The sequence below is a fragment of the Microcaecilia unicolor genome, chromosome 2, assembly GCF_901765095.1.
Source record: "Microcaecilia unicolor chromosome 2, aMicUni1.1, whole genome shotgun sequence".
In the NCBI taxonomy this organism is placed as follows: Eukaryota; Metazoa; Chordata; class Amphibia; order Gymnophiona; family Siphonopidae; genus Microcaecilia; species Microcaecilia unicolor.
In genome coordinates this window covers 460,274,528-460,291,939 of record NC_044032.1, presented here as the reverse complement: position 1 = coordinate 460,291,939, position 17,412 = coordinate 460,274,528, and positions in this window count along the sequence as shown.

The following is a 17,412-nucleotide window of genomic DNA, read 5'->3' as shown; positions in this document are numbered from 1 at the left end:
AGTCACAAGGAACTACAGTGGGAATCAAACCAGTTCCTCATGATCAAAGTCCACTGCACTAACCACTAGGCTACTCCTGAAGAAACTGCTGACTCCAAAATTTTAGACAGAAAAGGGACAGGCCAGTAATTATTAGGTTGCAAAGGGTCAAGATTAGGCTTCTTTACAATTGGTTTTATGAGAGCCATTTCAAGTGGAGAGGGCTCCCTACCTGTAGAAAGACTATTCTTAATTATGGAGTGAAGTAGAGGTAGTAATTCAAGAGGGGGCAGGTTAAGCCAGATGGGAGGGAACTAGATCAAGGGGAAAATATGCATTGTTAAGTTGGGCTTGCAGCTTGGAAAGAGACTCCATGGCGGGGATGTTAAAAAGAGATCAAGCAGTTAACTGCACCATAGTGAAGAGTGCAGCTGAGGAAGGGTTTGAAATTGACTGTGAGTGTGTGGGCAATGTAGTGCAGAGTTTTCATCCTTGGATGTAAAATAGGCTGCCAGAGTCTCAGAAGATAAATGAACAGTTGAAGGGTTGTAGAAAAGAGAAGCTGTTAGTTTACTGAATGTTGTGAATAATTACTTGGTGGAGTTGAGGCATGATGAATCTGTTTGGAGAAATAATCCCTTTTAGCTGCACCTATTTGTGCTGAATAATATTGATGAAGTTTGTCTAGTATCCTCTCCGTGCCTTGGCATCTACACAACTGCAGACCAACATGAAACCATGGCTGACATTTAGTGCTATGCTTATGAACAAAAATAAAGGGGGGGGGGGTAGGGGGGGGGACAACATGATCTAAAGCTTCCCACAATGATGAATTCTAGGTAGACACTTGAGTATCCAGAGGGAGATCCATAAATCAGAAGGAAAGAATCCATGAAGAAATGGGAGAAAAAGAGTTTCTAGACAGCTAATCGGCCTTGCCCAAAAGCCTTGACCATCCGAAGATGGTGGTAAAAGAGCAGATGGAGTGATCTGGAAACACAAACATAGTGATCAGATCATGATACAGGCAAGAGTCAAAGGAAAATGAAAACTGAAGAGAAGATGATTGAACAGTCATGGCCAAATCCAAAGTGTGTTTTGGCCGAATGTGTAGGGCCAAAGACATGCTGAAGCAAGCCTAGTCAGCTACCAGGAGGAAAAATATGCAGACAGACGATGAGATACATTGTCCCTCATGAGTGTTGAAATCTCCTAAAATAAGGACATTTGGAAATCGTGTCACGTCAGCTAGGGACTGATACACCCTGTCCCAGTCCTAAAGTTTAGTGAAGGGGAGCAATAGAATAAGAGAATATAAGGGGAAGGGCTAGTAGCCAATTCTAGTAAAAGAAGTTCAGAGTAAGGTAAGCTATGAGGAGAAATCTCCTCAACCCGGAGTGATGGGGAAAAAATCTATCCACATGAGAGGAGTAGAAAACAGAAAAATTAGGAGGTAAGCATTGAAATAAATGAGCCTCTTCATCTGGGAGCAGTCAAGTCTCCATTATACACATGAGATCTAAGTGGTTTGTCCTGAATCCAGGCTGATTTGTGTTTTACTGATAAAGCACAAGAGAGTATCAGATCAGGGAATGGGGGCAAAGGAAGGGAATGGCACGTGCATTGTACATAGGTTTTCAAGAGTATATTTATTTTTTTATTTATGTTATATTTGTTATACCACCATTCACAATATATCAAATATATGTATATCTAGGTATCTCTTAAATAATACTAATTACAAATTCTACAACAACCATTGCAATGTCAATTTTCAATCTTTATTAAATACTTTTCTTTACCACTACTAATTCTTTTTCCCAATATTGTTTGAAACTCCCCAATCACTATCATTCATACTCATTCATACAATCCACAATCAAACTATTTAAAATAACATTAATTATACACATATCAGTACTTTCAACTCCAAATAATCAATGGTTTCCACATAATCATTAGTAATTTAACAGTTCAAAAATCTTCATCTGTAAATTTTTGATCTTTCATTCCGCATTCCCAGGTAATATCAGGATTCTCTCTTGTATCTCTATCGCCTTGGTGGTTCAGTGGGGTTGTTAGGGACAGGAGTGCAGCCTCCTCACTCCTGCTCCAGTCTAAAATGGCTGTTGCGACCTCTCACAGCAGCTTGCAATACTTCATGTAGTACCATGAACTGCTGCGAGAGGTCATGGCAGCCATTTTAGAGAAGTGCCGCAAGGGGCAGAAGCGAGGGGTTGCGCTCCTGCCCCCAACGACCCCACTGGACCACCAGGGATACAGTTAGGTCCAGGGAGGACCTGCCAACATGGATGGGGGGGTGAGGTCTTCCGAGTAGGGGGGGTGTCTTGAAGTCGCTGGGAGCAGGCGTGAAAGAGGGGACATTGGTGTTGGGGGCTTGAGAGGGCTCGGGGACTTAAAAAAATGAAAAAAAAAAGTATGCGGGTGCTGGTCTGAAATTCAGAGCCGGCACCCTCATAGTTAAGCGGTCTTACTTAGGACAGCTTTTGAATATTGCCAACACCCACATAACCTGGGGCTCCTCTCCAGTGCCACCCTCAGCACCACCCATGACCTGCCCACTTTTTGTTAAGTGTCGTTGAATATCCCCAGTTATGTGGTGGGAAGCTATGTAAGTGGGCAGGAGCCTCTCCTGTCCGCTTAAATCGCTTTGAACATTGGCCCATTGGTCTTCTCTTTAATACTTTTTTAAAGTTCATTTTTCCCCTCCTTCATGCTCAGCACATTTCTCTATTGGCTCTTCTACAGTTTTATTTTCCTTCTAAACTGATGTCTCGTTGATATCTCTCTCCACAAATGCTTCTTTCAATCTGTGACATATCAATAGAAATCAAACAAAATAAAACATGGAAAAGAAAATAAGATGATACCTTTTTTATTGGACATAACTTCATACATTTCTTAATGTATTAAGTTATGTCCAATAAAAAAGGTATCATCTTATTTTCTTTTCCATGTTTTATTTTGTTTGATTTCTATTGATAACCTTAAGACTGGACTAACACGGCTACCACACTCCTCTACTTAATCTGTGACATAGAAATTCAAGATCACCACATGGGTGAGCATGAAAATAATCTGTCCTGTCTTTCAGTCTAGATTAATATCACTGCATTATGCTGACATCCACTCCTTTCTCTTTCTCTTTTGCAGGTATGATCGGCAATCTATGCAGCAGACAACTAGGGCCCCCTAGTGGTGTTGGATAAAATGCTCATAAATGATCATAAAGAAGCACTGTTATAGGGGTACTTTTACAAAGCGGCAGTAAGCACTAACACTTCCTTACTGCACGCTAAAAAGGCACAACCGTGGGACGTGCTCAGGTGTCCCGCAGTAGTTCTGGGATCGGCGTGCACCAATCCCGCACTAAAAAATATTTTTTAGAGCAAAGGGCATGTTTAGGGGTGGAGAGTAGGCATGTCCTGTGCTAATTGGTTAGTGCAGGCAAATCGCTGCCCACTGTTGATTAGCATGGGCTTGCCGCCAGATTCTATATAGCGTGCCTAGCGTTCCGTGCCGAAATCCAAGCGTATTCTATAACAACGTGTGTAACTTAATTGGTTTAACAAGTCAATTATCATTGTTAACAAGCAATAATGAGCACTAATTGACAATAATTAAAGATGTGGATACAATGTTGCTATAATAAGACTTAGAATTGTATTTTCTATTTGAATGTTTAATAAAGAAGATTCAAGCATAAATGTAGGTGCGCAAATTGCTAAGTGTATTCTGTAATGCACAGGACATGGTTATGGGCAGTGAAATAGGCATTCTAAAATTTAGGTGCACTGTTATAGAATACTAGCAGTTAAGCTTGTTAAAATGGGCGAGTTTTTTGTTGTTCTGAATTTAATAATTCTCAGTTCCATCCATCCATGTCCAGCAACCCTCCTCTGTTCCCTGCCCTCCCCTCCATCGATCCATGTCCAGCAACCCTGCAGTCTCCCCTGCCCTCCCCCCATGTCCAGCAGCCCTCCTCTCTCCCCTGGCCTCCCCACCATCCACCAACCCTCCTCTCTCCCCTGCCCTCCCCCCCATATCCAGCAACCCTCCTCTTTCCCTTGGCCTCCCCCCGTCCACCAACCCTGCTCTCTCCCCTGCCCTCCCCCTGTCCAGCTACCCTCCTTGCCACCGCTCCCTCCCCCATCTATGCCGGGCCCCCTGCACTGACATGACAGCACCTTTCACCACCGTGTGAAAGCGCTGCAGATAGTACCCTTCTCCACCACCACTAACTCCAGGCTCCGCCCTTTCTGCCTCGCCTCACCCTACGCTTGGAATAAACTCCCTGAGCCCATACATCAAGCCCCCTCTCTGCCCATCTTCAAATCCTTGCTCAAAGCCAACCTCTTCAATGTCACTTTCGGCACCTAACCAGGAAATCTAGACTGCCCCCAATTTGATTGACTGCACTTTTTTGTCCTTTAGATCGTAAGCTCCTTTGAGCAGGGACTGTCCTTCTTTGTTAGATTGTACAGAAATGTTAAATAGTAGTAGTAGTAGTAGATCGATCTTCTGCTGCCTGCAGTGCTTTCACACGGAGGTGAGAGGCACTGTCATGTCAGTGCAGGGGGCCCGGCACGGAGGAGGGCGGGAGCGGTGGCGGCAACGTCGGGGAGGGGGGTGGAGGTTGGTGCTTCGGCGATCTTGGCAACCTCCATTACGTTCGGCCTGTTCTGTACTCTCTGCCCCTCGCCCCGCCTCTTGATCTCGGCGACCTCCATTACGTTTGGCCTGTTCTGTACTCTCCGCCCCTCGCCCCGCCTCTGACTCCTCCTTTCTGGTTCTGGAGCTGGAGGCGGAGCTTGGACTTTTTCTCTCTCAATGTTCGGGCTGTACTGCTCATTTGCAGGTGAGTCGGTCACTTATCATTTATATAGTTAGATGGCCCTCTGTGCACCAGGATTTATGCCATGTTTTCACTGGTGTAACTGGAAGCACATAGATTTAGGTATTAAAGAAAGGGAAGTGGGACTTGATATACTGCCTTTCTGAGGTTTTTGCAACTACATTCCAAGTGGTTTACATATATTCAGGTACTTGTTTTTGTACCTGGGGCAACAGAGGGTTAAGTAACTTGCCCAGAGTCACAAGGAGCTGCAGTGGGAATTGAACTCAGTTCCCCAGGATCAAAGTCCAAAGCACTAACCACTAGACTACTCCTCCATGCTGCATATTTAAAATTCGCTTAGGTGTAAATGTTTTTTGTATGGATTTTTTAGGCGGCATATATAGAATCCTCCCCTTAGCATGTGAGCCCTTACCGCCTACAAAATAGGTGGAGGTAAGAGCTGAAGCAGTAATGGCTACACACTAATTAGGAAATTAGCGCATGGCCATTAATGGAAAAATTGAAACTGTGGCCATTTTACTGCCACATTAAAAAGGGCCTCAGAATGTGGGAAACCCACATGCTAAAAACAGCGCAGGCCACTTCTTAGCGCTGCTTAGGAAAAGGGCCCTTAGTGAATGGCTTACCAAGACTCATGAAATTTAAATACTACTTTTATTTAGTGGTATTCAACTGCTAGAGTTAGAGTTGCTAACATGCACTACCATTTTAGTGTGTGTTAACACCATTAACGCAGGGCCTTTTATCTCAAGTTCCATTTTGAAGCTCGGAGCTGACGTTAGAGGTTACAGAGCATTGGGGAGGAATGGGGAGCCCTGTCCAGCATGCATCTGCATGCTAGGATGCCGGCCATCCACCCTCCCAGAAGATGACCTTCACAGAGCTCTAACTGACCCTCCCAACCCCGACAGAAGAGCCTGATCCTCCCCCGACAGAATAGAGGACTGGATCTCCAGCCCTCCCCTGGTGGTCTAGCACCCCTTCCCTGATGGTCTAGCAACCCCCCCTTGAACCCCCGTACCCTCAATGATGGAGGAGGGAGTAGCACTCCCTCCTCCTTCCAGCGCCGCCTCCAAAATGGCGGCGCCCTGCCCAGTGCATCCTGGGATGTGCTGGGCGAGGCTTTCCTACCGCATAAGCACAAATTTGCATGTCATTAGTCCTGAGCATTAGGGAGCTGTGTTGCAGCGCTGTTGTGACAGTATTTTTCTAACGTGGTACTGACCAGCACTGGAGTTTTGAGCATCTGCATGTCTGTCTCCTTGCTGAGCTTGTTAACATCTCCAGCACTGGAGACATATAGTCTTGACCTGGCTGCTTGCTGAGGGGTCCTTTTATGAAGCTGTGGCAATGCTGGTGTCAGCGCATGTTTTTGACGTGCGCCAAGGCCCCCTTTTACTGCACTTTGAATGTGCTCCGTCGGAACTGCCATGTGGGAACTGCTAATGCAGCTTGATAAAAGAGGCCCTAAGAAATTCCGGAACAAATAGCACCATTTCTTAGAAAATTTTATATTTATATAAAGAGTGATCTATAATTAAAAGGGTCATTTGGTACTGTCCTTACCATTACTACTACTACTTAACATTTCTAGGGCGCTACTAGGGTTACGCAGCGCTGTACAAATTAATAACTAAGGACGGTCCCTGCTCAGAAGAGCTTACAATCTACAGGACGAAATGTCAAGTTGGGTAGTCTAGATTTCCTGAGTAGAGGTGTTGTGATTAGGTGCCGAAAGCGACATTGAAGAGGTGGGCTTTGAGCAATGATTTGAAGATGGGTAGGGAGGGGGCCTGGCGTATGGGCTCAGGGAGTTTGGGGAGTTTGTTCCAAGCATGTAGAAAGACCACTGCTGTTCATGGGGAGTCAATCAACAGCCTGCAAGGACCATCTAATGCTGGCCTCACATAAAAGTCACAAAGCAGGAAAACAGCTTGAGTAGCGCCATGCCAATCTCATGTAAACTGCTTTGCTGGTATTGCCCTAGGTGATCAATCAAATAAACACAACCTTGAACCTTGAAACATGCCGGAAGAGACATTTTAAGGACCAAATTGTACCAATATACTAAAATATTACAAATCCCCCCAAAACCAGGGGAACAATTATAAACTCTTAAAACCACTATTAAAAATGCTTTAAAAATTGCTAGAAATGTGCAAATTTAAAGAGACAGTGCATTAAAAAAAAATCACAAATTGCACAAATATAATGAAACAGTATTCACCCCTAAAACCAGGGGGCAGAAGAGACAATTATAAACTCTTAAAAAGCACTTGTCAAAATCATCAGGTTGTGAATTGCTGAGCTCCCAAAAGTCTCTGCATGGAAATTTCACCAAATGCAGTGAGAAAAAGAAATGCTGACACATGTAGAACACACAAAAAAATGCCAGTGCAGATCATGAAGTAACATACTGCAGGAGCACTAACCTAGCCAAAATAGCAGTGAAACTTCAGCATGAGCAGCCTTTCTCTGCTCCACATGCAGTTACTCCCCGACAGCGGAGTCTGAGAATGTGGAAATAGAGATGTTGCCGTGTGCCATAAAAGAAGGCAAAATGCAAACAGAGCTGGCTAGAGTTAGGGGAGAGTCAAAAGGCATTGCAAGTAGAGTGGAAACAGTAGAAAAACACAGAGAGTATGGCTTGCTAGTATTAAAGAGAGAGTCAGTATGGCAAATGGGGGAGATTCAGAAACTGGTTAACAAGTTAGATGGCTTGGAGAATCACTCACGGAGGACAAATATGAGTATTGGGAGTGCCAGAAGGGTCCGAGACTGAACTGATGGCAAACTTCATAGCTCTAGTACTGCTCTTCCAGGACTTCAGACCAAAGTTGGACTGGCACAGAATGCAGTTCTGGGAGATAAAACAGAGAACATATAAGCAAGGGATGCAGGTGGCAATGCTCTTTCCAGTAAAGTTGAGAATGGTCAGAAGGGGGATACTATTTTGCTTACCAAGTAAAAGAGGTAGAGAAGTTTCTAACACTCCACTTCCAAGATGACCCCCCCCCCCCCCTCCTTCTAGAGAAACCCAGCCAAAGGAGTAAGCAGAATTCCTTTCCCAGGCTTTTGGCTAAGGGACAGGAGGAAGAAAGCTACAATCAAGCCAAAAATTATTGAGACATAAATCAGAGACAATAAAGGAGAAGAGGACAGTTCCATGTAGGAGAACTGACACCTATAAGACAATGATTAGATGTGAGCTTGAGGTCTTCGGTAGGGGACCAGCAATGGAGTGGGCCCTGGGTGAGACTTTTCTTGTAGATTGGCAATAAAGCACCATCTATGACAGAGGGGTGTGGTAAGACCTCCTGGAAGGGAGAAGTGAAGGCCAGCCATGGCAACCCTTCCGGCTTTGCAACTCTGCATGTTAATTGCTATAGGTTATATTAAGAAGTTCATGATGTCAGGGCACCCGTACAGAAGGCAGATGTGGAGATACCAGGAGAGGGGGATGTATGTCAGGATAAAGGGAAAAATTATGAATATGGAGTGTGGTGGAAAAAGAAATGCTTGGACAGGATAGATGCAAGAATTGGATGGTAGATGGATGATAGATCACCATATCCTACAATACACATTCTTGGACGAGGGTATTTATGAACAACTTGAAAATTTGAAGGTGGACAAAGCCAAGGGACTGGACCGCATACATCCCAGGATATTGAGGGAGCTCAGAGAAAGTCTGGTAGATCCTCTTAAAGATTTGTTTAATAAATCCTTGGAGATGGGAGAGGTTCCAAGAGATTCAAGAAGAGCAGATGTGGTCCCTCTTCACAAAAGTGGTGACAGCGAAGAAATATGCAAACTACAAACCGGTAAGCCTCACTTCGGTTATTTGAAAAATAATGGACGTGAAACTGAAGGAAAGGATAGTGAATATCCTGCAAACCAATAGGTTACAAAATCTGAGACAGCATGATTTTAGCAAAGGTTAATTATGCGAAACCAATCTGATCAGTGAGATGTTTTATTGGAAGAATAATTGCACTACTAGTAAAAAAAGGCCCGTTTCTGACACAAATGAAACGGGAGCTAGCAAGATTTTCCTCGGCTCCCCTGCAGCCACCCATGTCCAGTGACCCTCCTCTCCCCCTGCAGCCACCCATGCCCAGCGATCCTCCTCTCCCCCTGCTCCCACTGCAGCCACCCATGTCCAGCGAACCTCCTCTCTCCCCTGCCCCCCTCCTGCCACCCATGTCCAGCGACCCTCCTCTCTCCCCTGCCCCCCTCCAGCCACCCATGTCCAGCGACCCTCCTCTCTCCTCTGCCCCCCTTCCAGCCACCCATGTCCAGCAACCCTCCTCTGGACATGGATCAGCTGTGAGGCATGTTTCCCCCCCACCCCACGTTCTGAAGTTATCATAATGGCTACGGTGATGTCAGCCTGATCTTCGGAGCCTAGCAGACCAACTCGGAATGAGCCACGGTCCCAGGCAAGTCAGAACGTTGGAGGTGAGAATTATTATATAGGATATGCTGTTAAAAGAAAACGAAATAAAACTAAGTTGAAAAAATATCAGGTTCTCCACTGAAGAACAAAATGCACATGTACATAAAGGCATCCATCTTACCTGCTCTACTCTCAGTTACTACTGATTCATATTAAAATGTGGAATTCGGTTCCATTCAAAATGTAATGACATGCATGTGGTTTTGTTGTTACTTCATAACTTGTTGAGAAGAACCATTAATGTTCAGTTTCTATTTCCTTGGTCATTTATTCATTGTTTATAGAACTCATTTTTGCTGATAAAGCAAAAAAAAAAAAAGGAAAAAGGGAACTGGTTTTGCATTTACTCAGCAACATAACGATAAACTTAGTGAGTCTCTCCAACATATGATTATGTTGTGAAACTTTGATACACATGCATCAATTTTTGTTGTTGTTGTTGTTGAGGAAAAATGTCAGCAATTTATAAACCTGTGTATTATTTTTTACTTTTGACACTGACATTAGAACTAGTTTAGCTTTTAATAACTTCAGACTGCTGAATCAGGTCACTAAGGGGCCTTTTTACTAAGCCGCCTAAGCATCTACATGCACCAAACGTGCACAAAAATGGATTTACCACCTGGCTACCATGTGGCTCTTGTGGTAATTTCACTGTTGGCATGCGTCTGATACGCTCATTTGAAAAATAATTTTTATTTTTGGATGCACGTATCGGACATGTGCCAAGTGGCATTTGACGCACTTAGGTCATTACCACCCGGTTACAGTGTGAGCCTTTACTGCTAGGTCAATGGCTGGCGGTAAGGTTGCAGACCCAAAATGGATGCGCGGCAATTTTGATTTTGTCGCACGTCCATTTTCGGCAAAAATATAAAAAAGGCCTTTTTTACAGGCGCACTGAAAAATGGATCGGCGTGTGCCCAAAACCCATGCCATTTTTCAGTGCACCTTAGTAAAAGTACCCCACACTTTTCAGATTGGTGTAACAATAAAATGTAGGTAAGAAGGGAATATAATGAGTGCTATCATTTACAGAGGAAAGACTGCAGAAACTGTATTCACTATATGCAAACGTGAATTACAGACTGTCATAAATCTCAGGCATAGATGGCATTAGAGATCATGAAACAGGTTCCTCATCAGTCAAAGCCTCCAACTAACTTAATCAAAACTTTAGTCATGGTACTTTAGCAACTTGGTCCCTTTAGATCCTGTTTAGGTCTTGTTATTTTAAATTTCCCTTCATAGCTGATTGGTGGTTAGCTTCGGCGTCCCTTTAAATCTCAGGTGCCATTTTTTATTGCCAGCAGGGTCAGATAACTACCGGTCAGCTCCCTGAAGGTAGGATTTTAAAGTTTCTATAAAGTTGTGCACGCTGTATGTCTGTCTTCCATGACATATTTACTTATGAGTGCTCTTTTCGTTGACTCTTCTCAGGGCAATATTCGGCATTTGAGGACAGAGCTCCCGATGAAGCGTTTGGGAAATGGAAGCTTTCTGTTGAGCATACCCTCCAGATAATGCTATAGCCCAGATTGGTGTCATTACCTTATGTATTTGGTATACAATAATATAATACCATGACTAAAGTTTTGATTAAGTTAGTTGGAGGTTTTGACTGATGAGGAACCTGTTTCATGATCTCTAATGCCATATATGCCTGAGATTTATGACAGTCTGTAATTCACATTTGCATATGGAAAAAGAAGCCAGCAGATCAATATAACATCAGAAAGATTTTATTGAAGATACCGCATGTAAACAAATTGCCCGACACAGGCCGTGTTTCACCCACCAAGGGCTGCATCAGGGGCTAATTTGAGACCTTCTGAAAGGAGCAACTCTAAAAACAGAAAACTTGTGGTGTATAATAGATTGGAAAAAAACAGCGCATACAGCAGATGCCTAAAATGATGTGACTCTTAACACAACACAAGCAGGTTTCAAATTAGCCCCTGACGCAGCCCTTGGTGGGCGAAACACGGCCTGTGTCGGGCAATTTGTTTACATGCGGTATCTTCAATAAAATCTTTCTGATGTTATATTGATCTGCTGGCTTCTTTTTCCATATTGGATTTTGCAGATCATTTGCCTTGTTGTTTTTTGGGATTCACATTTGCATATAGTGAATACAGAGTTTCTGAAGTCTTTCCTCTTTAAATGATAGCACTCATATTCCCTTCTTGCCTACATTGATATAGTAGTGTACCTCAGGGGCAAGTATCAGCAATTTGGGTTAAACTTAGTGTAACAATAAAATAAAATATACAAATCTCGATAATATTAATATAGATATACCAGAAACACATACTGTACGTAAATAAATTATAGTAACATTGCAAACATAATCACTGTCTTTCATAAGTTTACTGTCTTGTGAGGCTGTCTTTTAATAAAAATTTAATTTGGGATGTATCACCCACATTCTGTATTTAGAAAACTTTGAGTGATAGGAAGGTCATTGGATTTGGTTAAAAAAAAACTTCTAGGAAACAAATATGACTTCAGTGATAGCTTATCCTGGAAGAGTCATGTAAAGTTTCTTTATGATACTGTTGATGGTGATCAAAGTAATGGACTTGAATTCAAAACCAATTCTGTGTTTGTCAGCAGCCAGTGTCCACAGGAAGGTACGTATGAAAAGGCTGAAGGGCTAGGAAAGGGGAACTGGTGTGGAAGGTGTTTAAGTAGAAAGAGCAAGCCTGTGAGTGGGGATTCAGACATAGGTGCCAGGGGGGAATTTGTCGAAGTGGGTTAGTTTTTCACATAAACAGGAAAAAGGAGTGACGTAACTAAAGTCTTATATTAAAAGTCAATATTAGAAGTCTTTTTTACTTACTGATTATGAAGGCCTATTGCGGGAAGACTTGACATGGCCATGTTTTGACTAATGTGCCTTCATCAGGAGCCTTGATTCTTTATAAAATAAATAATAACATACCAATAAATAAATAAATACACATAAATAGCAATTACAAAACTGGAATGTAAAAATGCAAAAAAAAAAAAACAATGATGAAATGAATGATAAAACTGCTGTGTGTTGATATAGATACAAATATAATTAAACATCTGGAAAATATGAATGTGATTCAGAAACAAGACCTCTTAAAAACACAAGTCAAAAAATAACAAATAAACATATATGCTAAACACACAGACAAATGACTGTATGAAAGTTTAGACAGATGGATGGTTACATTTAAAACAAAATTAAATACATAAACCAAATAAAAAAGGACCTCTTTTACTAAACCGCACTAGCGATTCCCAGCACAGCAAATGAGAGGAAGCCGATTCAATTCTTATGGGCTTCCTCTCATTTGCCGCATGGGAATCACTAGCACAACTTTGTAAAAGAGGCCTTAACAATTGGCAGTACAGCATAAGCAAAGCAATAAACAGGGAAAAGACAAAGTGCATCTAAAATAGGAAGTGAAAATAAGTAAAGGATTAAAAATACACTATACCACAAAAACATGTGTTTATGAGAGCTAACCTAGGTTAGAAAAGTCTGTTGTGGTCAAAATAAAAAGAAAAATATAAAATAAAAATCAGAAACTTAATTTCAATATGCAAACAGTGAAAAATAATAAATAAAATTAAATGATATGTGCTCAGTTTTTGGTGTATACACTTAAACTCAGGAACTGAGATGTTATAACACCTTATCATACATTATAGCACACCCTGCCTCCTCCTGATAAGTTATAGCTCAATCAAATTTTCAAAATAAAACAAAACTTGCAAGACCGGTTTGGAGAAGGTTTCCTTCTGAAGATGCTGTATCTTAAGTTCCCCTGAAGACGCCGCTAGATTGGCGAAACATGGCCCATGTAGGGAACTTGGGAATTTGTGTTGTCTTTAACGGGTGTTTTGAATGAAGAAGTCTTGCATTATAAAAAAGCTATACACTAACCAGGAATCTGCATGAAACGATCTATATACACCACTGACTGCATCAGACCCACTGATTAAGCTAAGTAATAGCGCTATTTGTATCAGCAATTTTTGTTTTATTTTGAAAATTTGATTGAGCTATAACTTATCAGGAGGAGGCAGGGTGTGGTATGATGTATGATAAGGTGTTATAACATCTCAGTTCCTGAGTTTAAGTGTATACACCAAAAACTGAGCACATATCATTTCATTTTATTTATTATTTTTTCACTGTTTGCATATTGAAATTAAGTTTCTGATTTTTATTTTATATTTATGTATTAGAAACTGACCTTAAGAATACCTAGTGTGTATACCCAAAATAAAAAGAAACCATGACAGAACTGAGGGGCCCTTTTACAAAGCTGCGGTAAGCCCAAAGCAGGAGCCAGTGTTACTTCCAGCCTCAGCGCACACCATTTCCACACTGGGAAAAATAGGGCTGTATTTTTTTAGCGTGGTGCTAACCCGGCGGTAATCGGACAGTGCCACGTGCTACTTGGTTATCACCGGGTTAGCGCAGGAGCCCTTACCACCACCTCATTGGTTGGCAGTGATCGCTCCCCCTTGCATGGCCATGTGGTAAGAGCAATCTTACCACATGGCCATGGCTATTTTTAGCCTTTTTTACCCACTGCGATAAAAAGGCCTGCAGTGTGCGGCAAAAAACAGCTCCTGCGCTAGTGCAGGGCCCTTTTTTTTTACCACAGCTTAGTAAAAGGGCCCTTGAGTGAGTGAGAAAACTGCGTAATACAGTGCTAAATATGTGAAATGGATCAGTGTGCACAATAATGAGAAGAAAAAGTGCCTGCATATATAGAACGAGTCAAGGTGAAGAGGTTTATTTATTTATTTATTTATTTATTTTGCAGCATTTGTATCCAACATTTTCCCACCTATTTGCAGGCTCAATGTGGCTTACATTATGCCGTAATGGCGATCGCCATTCCAGAATGAGAGATGCAGAGTATTATTGCAATTAAAGTACAGAAAATAAAATAAGTCATAAGAAGTAAATACACAATTCGATTCAGGCATTAAAGGTCAAGGGTAAATGTAAAACCTTCAACATTAATAATGTGAGTAAAGTAAACAAATAAAAAGAGTTCAATGTTGACTTATTTTGGTAAGTTTTGATGTCTGGTCGATTATGAAGGATCCTTTAGGTAAGTCTCTTTGAACAAGTTAGTCTTTAGTAATTTACGGAAGTCTGGCTTTAGTAAAAGACAATGACAAGTGAAAACCGATGTACAGACAGAGCAAGTGAAGTGAAGAACAGCAACACGAGAAACCAGTAAAATTAACTACCTTATATCAGTGCAACTCAATATATGGAAAACTGACGAGCTGCTATGGTGCAGAGGGTGCAAACAAATAAAAGCAAGGGCAAAAATTAGCATTAAATATTCCTGAGAAAGCCAGCCACCTTTACCGGAGAATAGTGTGGATACCATATCGGGGGTCGGGTAGATTATACACTACTCGAGAAAGGTTTTTAAAAATGTGAACAATATGTACTCCTAAATATCCCCCGCAGTGAAAGAAATACTAAGGTGGTAAAATGCTTTTCGAATGTAGTCAAAACCTACGTCTGTGTAAGAAGCAGTGTTCTGCATGCAAATACTGCGGGCAATTCTGCGTGTGTGATTTAAAGGTCGGCTGCGGACCAAAATGATACTTCTGCAGTCCAAACTGAAAAGGAGTGTAACTATTAGTGAAGGAATGTCCAATGCAAGAAATCGTGGACTAACGGTGTGCGTGGCTATTAAAATGACAAGGCAATGGCAATAAATGTGCAAGGATAAAAACTGTCAGCATAAAACTTAGCAGCAGAATATATGTAAAAGAGGGGAAATTGCAGGGGGTATTGGGATGTATGCTACATAAAAACGGAATGAATAAATAAAAAAATAAATGAATAAAAGCCATCCGTTAGTGATGTTGGGACATAAAAACTAGGTAAATGCATCTTAAAAATGAACCTAAAAATGCAAGATCCATGACAAAGTGCATATAAATAATGAGGTATGGAAAAGTTAAAAATGCACTGGATCCCATAAATGAAAAAAATGGCAGACTGCATATGTATATTATAGTATTAGAAAACTAAATAATAAAAATAAAAAAATGAATGAATGAAAATGGGCAATAATTAAACAAAGTAAAAAGGTGAAGTAAAAGTGAATATAAATTAATCAAATGGGAGCTAATGGAAAATGAGGGAGCAATGAAAGTGTAAATGACATGATGATCAATAGAGACTGTGGGGTACACAAAATGATTGTGTCATAGGAATACACTGTAGTCAAGCTCTGAATTTAAACCAAATGGTTGAAAGGGGTTACATTGGTATATCATTTTTGTTCCTCTCTGTCTAAAAGTTTGTTCAATGTTTCCTCGACACCAACTGGTGGTGTTGCACTTAATAAAAAAGAACTGGATATCTTAAGTGGTGAGCAGATTTCCAGTGTTCAGTTAGAAGTGCAGAGCTGATCTCCCAATTTATACAGTTCCTGTGCTCATATCCTGACCATTCTCTTTGTTTTTCCTATGTATAGTTTATTGCAGGGACAAATGATGATGTAAATGACAAATGCAGTGTTGTTACAGTCCAAGGAATGTTTAAAAGTAAACTTCTTTCCAGACTGTAGATCCACAAATATTTTTATCTGCACGAAGTGTCTACATGCTAAGTAATGGCCACATGGTCGATGTCCAGCAGGTTCAAGTGCTGAATTTTACAAATCTGGTAGACCTCCCAAAGAATTTTGTTCCTGGTATTGGTAAAAATGAGCGTCTTATACTTAAAGCAGTGATGATTCTCCAGTGTATTCCAGTATTTCTTTATGGACCTTTTGATCTGGCCTGAAAGGTGTGAAAACCTCAAGGTGCACAGAAAATCTGGTGGTGGCTTCCACTGTTGAGGGATAAGGAGTGTTTCATGTTCTGTTGTCAAAGCTTTGCTGTAACTGAAGATGCAGGATATCCTCTGTTTACAAAACACTTTTTCATAATGACACCTTGTTTCTTGTATTCTTCAATATTTATGCATAGTCTTCTGAACCACAGAAATTGTGAGTATGGTAAGTTATCCTCACACAAAAGAAGATAGCTACTTCTTGTAACCTAGAACAGTTGCGGAAAAGTTAAGAACTACGGTAGGGCTTTTTTCTGTTTTCTCTTTTCTTTCAACAGGTGCAAATACTTCTGCAACCTCAGCATGGCTGGGAAACATTGTTTCACCAAAGCTGTTGTCCCAGATAAAGCTTCTGCCTCTGTGCAGACAGAAATGTGATCCAAGGATACAGCTTGAATCCCTCATGGAAGAAATGAAAGAACTGAGAGGAGATGGCAAGGTTGAGAAGCAAATACAGAACACTAAAGCAGATTGGAGTCAAGGCTGCATATTGTGAGAAGTAAGACAAGACGCTATTGCTCTGCTGAACTCATTTATGACTTTTGGGAACTGCTGTTTGCAGTCTTGGAAGTCTTTCTGCTTAATGGAGAATACTTTTATCCCCTGGTTAGTGTTTTTATGATATCCCTGATACAGCCATTTTGGTGAAACGTGGCCACATTGGGACTTTTTTAATAAAGAATTTTGGGACTTCTTAAATAAAGAATCTTCTGGACTTCAGTCTGTTGTGGTGTTCTGTATTTGTGACTTTCTGCAGACTTGAAGAGCCTCTGTTTGTGTTGCCCAAGGTTGAGAAGCATCCATGAAAATGAGAAATACAGCGATGAAATGCTTCATGAAGCATCAAAGATTTCCAGCAGTGGGGAAGAAGAAATTGTGTCAAAGAGGACAACTGGACGATCACGAGACCCTGCAGGATCAATACCATGACTCCCTTGAACTAAAGAACTGGTACGCAGCCCTGGAAATGGAGGAGGTGAGAGCATCCCAGGGAGAGGAGGAACAGAAGCTCGAAATCCCCAAAGTTGCTGGATCAGTGACCACTAGGAGATGAAAGGTAGTGGTGGTTGGTGATTCCCTTCTAAGGGGTATGGAGGTGTGACGCTGCCTTTTCTCCCGCAGCTGAGTCTGGGTATGGCTGTCCATGAGGCAGCATTCAGCGTTGCCTACCTGCCCTGAAATAATTCTTCTCCCCAGGCTCCGCTGCATCGGTCCCTTCATTCTCTTTTTCACCTG